This window comes from Micromys minutus (assembly GCF_963924665.1).
Source record: "Micromys minutus genome assembly, chromosome: 6".
In the NCBI taxonomy this organism is placed as follows: domain Eukaryota; kingdom Metazoa; phylum Chordata; class Mammalia; order Rodentia; family Muridae; genus Micromys; species Micromys minutus.
Window position 1 is genome coordinate 31,343,578 of NC_137975.1, and position 10,435 is coordinate 31,354,012.

General features: G+C 35.8%; 1 pseudogene across 1 annotated transcript; it reads right to left on the reverse strand.

Moving 5' to 3' along the window:
- Positions 1-1,985: 1,985 nt before the first annotated feature.
- Positions 1,986-6,737, reverse strand: LOC308421748 (actin-related protein 2/3 complex subunit 3-like; annotated as a pseudogene). Its single transcript has 3 exons — positions 6,708-6,737; positions 4,292-4,639; positions 1,986-2,199 (listed from the first exon to the last, which is right to left on the reverse strand). The product of its transcript is annotated as an actin-related protein 2/3 complex subunit 3-like (transcript).
- Positions 6,738-10,435: the final 3,698 nt, after the last annotated feature.

Consider the following 10,435-nt stretch of genomic DNA (forward strand, 5'->3'; position numbering starts at 1 on the left):
ACAGGCCTGGAGGCACCCTGCTGGAATTCGTTCTAAAGCCTCCCAGCCTGAACTCCTGTGGGCCAGGAAGAACCAGCCTTCCCAGGGACCTGCAGTGTGAGGAGCTACCTTCCCCTGGAGGAGCGGCACTCCCCGATGAAGTACAACAGATCCCTAAATCATTAAACTGTTCTTTACTTTTAATATTTTGTTTATTTTTAAGATTGTAGTATAATTATATTACTTACCCTTTCCCATTTCTTTTCTACAAGCTCTGCTATATGTTGCTCCTAGCTCCTCTCTTTCTAAACCATTTTTTCTTTTTCATTAATTATTATTATCTATATCTATCTATCTATCTATCTATCCATATTACATACTCATTTTAGGCTAATCATTTGGTATTTTACAGTAAATTGTAATTTTCTCTGGGGAAGTCTATTTATTCCAGTTTCAGTACTTCTTAGTTTTCTATAGTTCTTTTTGTAGAATTGAAGTCTCTGGGGCTATTTCCTGACAACCTTTTTTATTGCATGGATACAGGCTAAGGAAAAAAAGAGATTTTCCCTTTTTCATTTCATAGTTTGGAATATAAAAACATTAATGTTATGGTTTAATGAAAATGGCTCCAATAGGCTTAAGTATTTAAATTCTTTGTCTCTAGTTGGTGAGGATTTGGAAAGGATTGGAAGGTGTGGCCTTATTAGAAGGGCTGTGCCACTAGGAATGAATTAGCTTATAAGACAAACAGTATTCCCACCTGGACCTCTTATTTATCATGCTTAGGGGTCACTGGTAAGATCTTAGCAATTGTTTCAACACCATGTCTTCCTGCTTGCTACAGTCTTCTTTGCTATGATGGTAGAGGACTCCAACCCTCAGGAATAGTGAGCACACGATTTTGTGTCTTGATCATGGTGTCTATTGAGTGCAATTCAAAGGTCCATTAGTATTTTATTGTGTCAGAGTATTATCCTACAATGATGTAAAAAATTCTATAACTTTAACATTACACTGCATACAACATTTGATATTGTAATTGCTATAAAATATTACATTGAGCAAGCTAATTATTTGTATTTCATCAAATAATGGTATAGCAACTTAGGTTTTAAAGGTACTTGGTTGATTTTAATCTTTTTATACTAATGTAAGATGAAACTATCTAAGAACTGTCTCCTTATTAATTCTATAAAAGGGTTGATAAGGTTAGCATAGAAATGTGCTACTCAAATGTCCTTCACCTCATTTTCAAAAGAGAAAGGTTTGGTTTTTGTAATTAGTTTATGAAGTTCTAGTCCATGATCAGTCATCTCCTGTGTGTTGAACCTATGACAAGGTAGCCCAACTTAGAAAATACTCTTGATAAAGAACAGTAATTCACCTTATGTAGAGGGCATTAGTGCTCTCTGATAGACACCAGAGAAACCAGAAACCTTAGGGTTGGCTCCTCAGTGAAGGAAATGTATACTACTTTTCTTCCTAGAAGGTAGAGGATGGATGTTGTTAATTACATTTGTTATCTGTAGTGCCAGACATCAGCCAACCACCCCAAAATGTTTATCTCAGACTCCCACATATCCTGAGAAATTTTTACATACCTTTGTTTCTCAGTCAATAGAATCTGTACTTAGGAGGCATGTCACATGTGCTTTACACCTTGGTGACAAGTATTGACTATAGAATAAGACCTTTTACTGATCTCCAAAAGAAATCAGTAGAAAGTTTACATTCTCAGAAAAGCATTAAATTCTTTTTTTCCTCAAAACTGTTTTTAATTCAATGTCTAACATAAGCAGTGACATTTATTACATAGTGAATACCAGCTTGAAACTGCCAAAAATTCAAATCACCCGACATCCACCCTCCAAATTCTTGACCAAGAGCATTTCTGGCAGAGGCAGGCTCTGTCCTCTCTTCATGACACATGAACAGACATGCAGGACTGTTACACATTGATGTGACGCTGCCCATGGCTGTGCAGGCAGTGACTCCCCAAGCTACAGTCACTGCCCAGGCCCCGAAAGACTCTTGTTCATGAACTGTCTCTCCACAAAGCAAGTCCACCACTTGCTGCGCTTATAATTCTGAGGGTCAAAAATTTTCTCACAAAGCCTCAGTCCAGTCTCTTGCCTCAGCTGCTGTAGGTATTCCCGCTTCATTTCATCCTCCTGTTTGCTCGCAGGTTTGGCATAAACGGCATTGAGAGGAAAGCCAGACCTTCTTGAAAATTGACCACATAATTGGACACAGAAAGAGCTTCAATCGATATAAGAAGATTGAAATACTCCCATGCATCCTCTCAGATTACCATTGTCTAAGGCTGGTTTTTCACAACAACAAAGACAGCAAAAAGCCCAAATGCACATGGAAACTAGACAACACTCTGTTAAAAGATAGCAGGGTCAAAGAAGAAATAAAGAAAGAAATTAAGGATTTTCTAGAGTTCAATGGAAATGAAAACACAACATACCCAAACCTATGGGATACAATGAAAGCAGTACTGAGAGGAAAACTAATAGCCCTAAGTGCTTCCAAAAAGAAACTGGAAAGAGCATACATCAGCAACTTGATAGCACAGCTAAAAGCCCTAGAACAAAAGGAAGCAGATACACCCAAGAAGAGTAGACAGCAAGAAATAATCAAAATTAGGGCAGAAATAGACCAAATAGAAACACAAAGATTCATTGAAAAAATCAACAAAACGAAGAGCTGGTTCTTTGAGAAAATCAACAAGATTGATAAACCCCTAGCCAGACTAAGTAGAGGGCAAAGAGAGAGTATACAAATTAACAAAATCAGAAAGGAAACTGGAGACATAACAACTGAAACTGAGGAAATTCAAGAAATCATCAGATCCTACTACAAAAATCTATACAAATGGTGCTGGTCCAACTGGCACTCAGCATGCAGAAGAATGAAAATAGACCCTTTCTTACCTCCCTGTTCAAAGCTCAAGTGTAAGTGGATCAAAGATCTCCACATAAACCAGATACACTGAAACTATTAGAGGAGAAAGTTGGAAAAACCTTAAAACACATAAGCACAGGAGAAAATTTTCTGAAGAAAACACCAATGGCTCAAGCTCTAAGGTCAAAGATTCACAAATGGGACTTAATGAGACTGCAAAGTTTCTGTAAGGCTAAGGATATTGTCAAGAAAACAAAACGGCAGCCAACAGATTGGCAAAGATCTTTACCAACCCCACATTTGATAGAGGTCTAATATCCAAGGTATACAAAGAACTCAAGAAGTTACCCACCAGAGAATCAAACAACCCTATTTAAATAATGGGGTTCAGAGCTAAACAAAACGTTCTCAATTGAGGAATATTGAATGACTGAGAAACACCTGAGAAAGTGCTCAACATCCTTAGCCATCAGGGAAATGCAAATCAAAACAACCCTGAGATTCCACCTCACACCAGTCACATTGGCCAAGATCCAAAACACAGATGACAACAGATTTTGGCGAGTTTGTGGAGAAAGAGGAACACTTCTTCACTGTTGGTGGGGTTGTAAACTGATACAACCACTCTGGAAATCAGTCTGTCAATTCCTCAGAAAAATGGACATAGTACTACCTGAAGACCCAGCTATTCCACTTCTGGGCATATACCCGAGAGACACTTTAATACACAACAAGGATGCATGCACCACAATGTTCATAGCAGCTCTATTCATAATAGCCAGAAGCTGGAATGAACCCAGATGTCCTTCAGTAGATGAATGGATACAAAAATTGTGGTACATTTACACAATGAAATACTACTCAGCCACCAGAAACAATGACTTAACCAAATTCTTAAGAAAATGGCTGCATCTAGAGAATATCATCCTGAGTGAGATAACCCAGTCACAAAAGAACAGAAATAATATGCAGTCACTGATAGTGGGATGCTAACCCCAGAGGCTTGCACTGCCCCAGAAACAACTCACAGACTGTGTGAAATCCAAGAAAAACACAAAACAAAACAAAATAAAACAAAAAATGTTTTGCTCAATCCTTATCCACCAAGATCACATTGACAAATTCCGGGTTACACCCTGTATTACATGTACTGTTTCCTCATTGTAAAAAAAAAAAAAAAATCTGTACCCACCAAGAAACTTTGACTCTTTCCAGGTTACATCTTGTTTTACATGTACCTTATACTCATTGTATCTAGTAAGATCTTAATCACATTATCAAACCTTTAAAAAAAAAACAAGTACTGACAAAAATGTATTGTATACTTTATGCAAAAAATGCATAAAATCTGTACATTTATCTTTGTTTTTTCAAATAAAGTTGTAAAAAAAATGCAAAAAACAAAAAGAAGTGAGGAAAGCCAGGCTCACCGGGAATGGGAAAGTAGGTGATTCCTAGCCTGTACATTTCCTTCTCTCCTTGTCTTTTGGAATTGCACTTTTCGAGCTTCTTTAGACACTCATAAATGTAGGGTCCTGTCTGCTTCATTCTTAATCTCATAGTTCTTGAAGAAGACGTTGGCCTTGAAGTAATTGATTGCTTCGTCCACAATATCCATGTCTTTTGTCTCTCGAGGGGTGGGTCCTTTGAACTGGCTGCAGATGGGCAACAGTGCCATTTTGCCTATGAGCTTGGTGTCAGGGTCCATGAGAGAAGAATGGTAAGAATTTTGACAGTGTCCGGAATCGATCTAGAGAAGCTCAACGAAGGTGAAGCACAGCAGAAGAGTTAAATTCTTAATGTAAAATACCAAGGATAAAAATCAGGGAAATGCAAATCAAAACAACCCTGAGATTCCACCTCACACCAGTCAGATTGGCCAAGATCCAAAACTCAGATGACAGCAGATGCTGGTGAGGATGTGGAGAAAGAGGAACACTTCTCCACTGTTGGTGGGGTTGTAAACTGATACAACCACTCTGGAAATCAGTCTGGCGATTCCTCAGAAAAATGGACATAGTACTACCTGAAGATCCAGCTATTCCACTTCTGGGCATAAACCCCAGAGACACTCCAATATACAACAAAGACCCATGCACCACAATGTCATAGTAGCTCTATTTATAATAGCCAGAAGCTGGAAAGAACCCAGATGTCCTTCAGTAGATGAAAGGATACAAAAATTCTGGTATATGTACACAGTGGAGTACTACTCAGCTATCAGAAACAATGACTTAACCAAATTCTTAAGAAAATGGCTGCATCTAGAGAATATCATCCTGAGTGAGATAACCCAGTCACAAAAGAACAGACATAATATGCAGTCACTCATAATGGGATACTAACCCCAGAAAGTTCTGAACACCCCAGACACAACTGTGTGAAGTTCAAGGAAAAAATAAAAGAAAAAACCATTATACTCAATCCTTACTCACCAAGTACACTTTGACTAATTCCGGGTTACATCTTGTTTTATATGGACTTTATGCTCATTGTGACTAGTAAGACCTTAATGCACACCATCAAACCTTTGAGGAAAAAAAGCCAAGCACTGACAAAAAAAAAAAATGAAAAAAGAAATAGAAAAATAATTAAAGGAGCTGAAAAAAAAAAGAATATAAAGAAGAGTATAGAAGGGTTAAGAAAATTTTTCAAAAAATCAAATTTTTGAAACAATTTTTTTTCGTAATACAGCCAAACGAAATAAAAAAAAATTCCTGGTATCACATTAGTTCAGATTGAATTGCTAATAGGTAAAATTTAGATTAAATATTTTGAGATGTTTTATATTTCATGAGTGATATTCAGGACCTAATATCTTTTTGCTACATATAAATGCTTATTGTTCATAAATATATAAGACATAATTTGTGCACTCTGCAATTATGCTTAATAAGCAAGATCCAACATATTTTTTGAGTCCCCATAAGTTTTTAATAAAGCTGAAAAGCTCTTCATTCCTAGAGATGTGACAGCCATTACAAGTACCAGAACAGTGGATTATTCATGTGTTTATGATGATTCGATTTCAAACGAACTACTGCAGGGCCTGTCATAGACAGTTACAACACATATAGTTAGGAGTAGTACATGATGCATGAGAACAAATGACTTTGCCATTTGTTCATACATTTCTATTTTGTCATTACACTAAAGTATGGTTCTTTAACTTAATACATTTATTTTCTTTTAGCCTGTAAATGATATATGGTTTATGCCAGCCATAGTCTCATGCATCTTATATGAAATTTAGCTCTTGATTTGATCAAGAAACTTCAATGAGTGATATGCACCATTTTGACTACGTAAGTGAATTATAATATTTTCATAATGGAGAAATTACCTAAGTGTATATCCATACACTATAGTGTAGGGATTCTAATTGGACATAATGTTCTGCTTTTCCTGATCTTTGTTTGTCAAAACAAATGAATATATGGAGCCAAAAAATACAGAGGGTTTAGGAGGTTAACAAAGTAGACAAGAATAAATTGTCATTTGACTGTGTTATCATGAGGGAAAATCACCAAATGAAACTGAACTAATTGATCAGAGAAAGTGTCATTTTTTGTGTCTGTGAAAGAAACATTAGAAGTTTGCAATTGTATGAAGAATAGTTATACGGTGTTAGGGGTATTCAAGACCTAAGTATTGCTTCATGTGAACATGAGATATTATTTGAATCAAGTTTACAAGGGGTGGATTGTAGTGGTTCTTCCTGGTTGTCAACTTGGCTATATCTGGAATTAACCACAATCCAGAATTGGAAGGCTCAATGGTGATCCCGATCTTGAAGCTGGGAGATACATGTTTCTTACCTGGAGCTTGGCATGGAGATCTTGAGGCATAGTAGCTACAAATCTTAGGACACTAAGGCAAAGAGAGCTCTGAGTTGAAGGTCATCTGGAACTAAACAAGTTCCAGATCCAGACATGGTGGTACACGTCTTTAATCTGTGACACACCTGCCAAAGACCTACATAAGGACATTGGAAGAAGCTCTCTCTTCTTCTGCTTACCCTGTGGGACTGAGCAACTGCTAGATAGTTGGACTTCTATTGACAGCTTCTGCTGATCATTGTAGGGGAGTTGGACTACAGACTGTTAGTCATAAACAAATTCTCATACTATATTGAGACTACTCATAAATTCGGTGACTCTAGAATAATACAAGAACTAATATCCAAAATAAATAACTAAAGAAAACTATATATGAAACACTGGGGGCAAACCAACATTATGTTATGAATAAAATAGAAGATTAAGAACAAATTTCCAAATGGTTTTATAAAATTTTATAAAATTACTATTACTGTTTTTCAAATCCCAATACCCTTCCTTCTGCATATTTTTGAAATGCCGTAGTCAAGTATAATAGCCTATAAGCTCATTGTGGAAAGTGATTAGTTTGCTTTTTTACAAAATGAATAGATCTATGATTTAGCAAACAGTATAGATAATACTAAGAGGATATTTGAGGGGAAAAGTCACCCAAAAGAATGTCTATTAACTATGGGAGAGTAGAGCTTTCTCATAATTGTTGGTAATTTGTAAAGAAAAATTGAAGAACTCAAATCCTGGACTCAATAGGTCATAATCACTGCCCTCAGGTAGGATAGAGTATAAATAGATAAACAAACCAAAAAATGAATGCTCACCAAACCTACTGAATTTTAAGAAAACCGGAGTTTCCAAATTTCTATTCTCATAAAAGTGAGAATACAATTGTGCTGTAAAGCAAGGTTGTGAGTTGCTGTAAAAATGACTCTACTTGTGATACCTGAATTAGTGAAGGCACACACACTCATAATACTACTAATGTGGTGCAGGCTGAATAAGCCAAAAAGAAAAGAAACAAAAGTAAAAGGAAGATAAACAACCTAAGGTGATATCAAAAAATATAAAGCAAATTAATACAAAAAGGATATCTGATACAGTAACTACCTCTTCTGGGAAACCGGTTTCTGTGCATCTGTGTGCAAATATGTACACACATATTCAGAACTATATACAATAAATAATGAATAAATAAATATATGCTGTTAAAAATTATTTCAGTCTCAGAGGACAAAGAGGTAAAGTCACTACTTATAATACAAGCTTTTCTAAAATATCCAGAGTAAGAGTTATTTGAAGATATCCTATCACAAAGGTTTAAGAAATGCAGCAGATAGAATATACTTTATATTTTACCACTAATTATTGCATATTAAAATTTGGCTATAAATCCATAGGAGGAACCTAAGAGTTGAATAAAATTCCAGAGACACAACATTGTTGACTCTGGTTGGGATAAGGGCTTTTTAAGATCCTGCAACGGCATAAACTCTTCCCATGCTTTCAAAGTAATTTAATTTAATTATTGACTCTCACATTCATAGCTGGACCATCATCAATCACTATAGATAATATTTTTTCTGACTCAGTAAAACTAATTATACAGAGTAATGTCTGCTCGCTGAGACTAATCACTACACTACATTTAAAATCAATCTGTTATGTACTGTCATGAAGATCTGTTGAGTGGAATGATTTTTTTTTATAAACCTCTAAATTACAGGTTGATTATCTGAAACTTCACAAAGCACTATTAGATTACTGTTCACACTCTTTTTTTGTAAGTCAAAAAACATCGGCGATTTGTGTATAGGTTTTGTGAATATTTTATATTGGATGTATCTCATGATTATGTTTATATATTGTTTAAGTGATTATAAATGAGAATCTTTACACGGGAAAATAAACAAGCAGGAGAGCTGCAGCTTCTTGTCCCTGCATCAAAAGCTTCTTTTGCTTCCTGCCTCTAAGATGAACAATTGATTTCAGGGTGTGTCTGCAACAGTAGCGAGAAACACTTACGTTTTCCTTCCATGTTCTTTCTTCCAAGTATTAACACATTCATAAATGAAAATTAATGATCATAGAAATTTAGAGATTACAAGGATTTTTAGACTATGTAACACATACACTAGCTCTGGTTTTTATGGAAAAACCTGTCTCATTGAGAAAACATGAGCGTTACAAACAAGATTACCCCATAACCTCTTTTTGTATGCATATATATTCACAGGCAAGCACACAAAGGAAAATCCACTATGGTGAACATAACACACACACAGAAACACACACACACACACACACACACACACAATTTGTTCATGCTTTTTAAAATTTTTTTTATTTTTAAAAACAAAGATAAATGTACAAATTTTCAGCATTTTTTCATAAAACTATATGAATACATTTTTTAAGGTTGTAATTAAGTATTTGTGGGTACATATACATACTCATATGTATATATGTAACAATAATACAGGAAAAGAGGCTATTAATTTGAGGGGATAGGAGAGACGCTAGCAGGGGCTATAGAGAGGAAAGGGGTATGTGATACCTATTATAATTAAAATATATTATTTTTTTTGTTGAACTTCACACAGTCTGTGAGTTGTTTCTGGGGTGGTCAGAGTTTTTTGGGGGTTAGTATCCCAATATCAGTGACTGTATATTGTGTCTGTTCTTTTGTGACTAGTTATCTCTCTCAGGATGAGATTCTCTAGATGCATCCATTAACTTAAGAATTTCATTAAGTCATTGTTTCTGATAGCTGAGTAGTACTCCATTGTGTAAATGTACCACAATTTTTGTATCCATTCATCTACTGAAGGACATCTGGGTTCTTTCCAGCTTCTGGCTATTATAAATAGAGCTGCTATGAACATTGTGGTGCATATATCTTTGTTGTATGTTGGAGCGTCTCTGGAGTATATGCCCAGAAGTGGAATAACTGGGTCTTCAGGTAGTACTATGTCCATTTTTCTGAGGAATCGCCAGACTGATTTCCAGAGTGGTTGTATCAGTTTACAACCCCACCAGCAGTGGAGAAGTGTTCCTCTTTCTCCACAGCCTTGCCACCATCTGCTGTCATCTGAGTTTTGGATCTTGGCCAATCTGACTGGAGTGAGGTGGAATCTCAGGGTTGTTTTGATTTGCATTTCCCTGATGGCTAAGGATGTTGAGCACTTCCATATATGCTTCTCAGCCATTCAATATTCCTCAATTGTGAACTTTTTGTTTAAGTCTGCTCAGTCTTGAACCTTTATTTTCCCAAACATTTAAAAAGGAAGTATTATTAGTGTTTATCATTTTTTTTTCTAAGAAAATAACAGACCAGAAAGAATTTATGGAGTGTTTATTTATTTTGGCTCATGGATTGAAGATGCATTGCATCAGTGCAGGGACTTTTTTACTTCAGGAGCATTGAGACAGCTGATCACATATCATTTATATGCATAATCAATAAGATGAATGTGGCTTATCAGCACCATTCATGTTATTATCAGGTGAAACAGTGTATGATGTATTATCTCACCTCAATAAACCTAATCTAGAAAAGTTCTTCAAAATAATTCCCACACTCTCATCTACAGGATGGTACATTCTATTAATTTGACAATATTAAACCATTACAGCAACTGAGAGTATAGTTCTACTGGCTGGTTTTGCATCAACTTGACACAAGCTGGAGTTATCACAGATAAAGGAGCCTC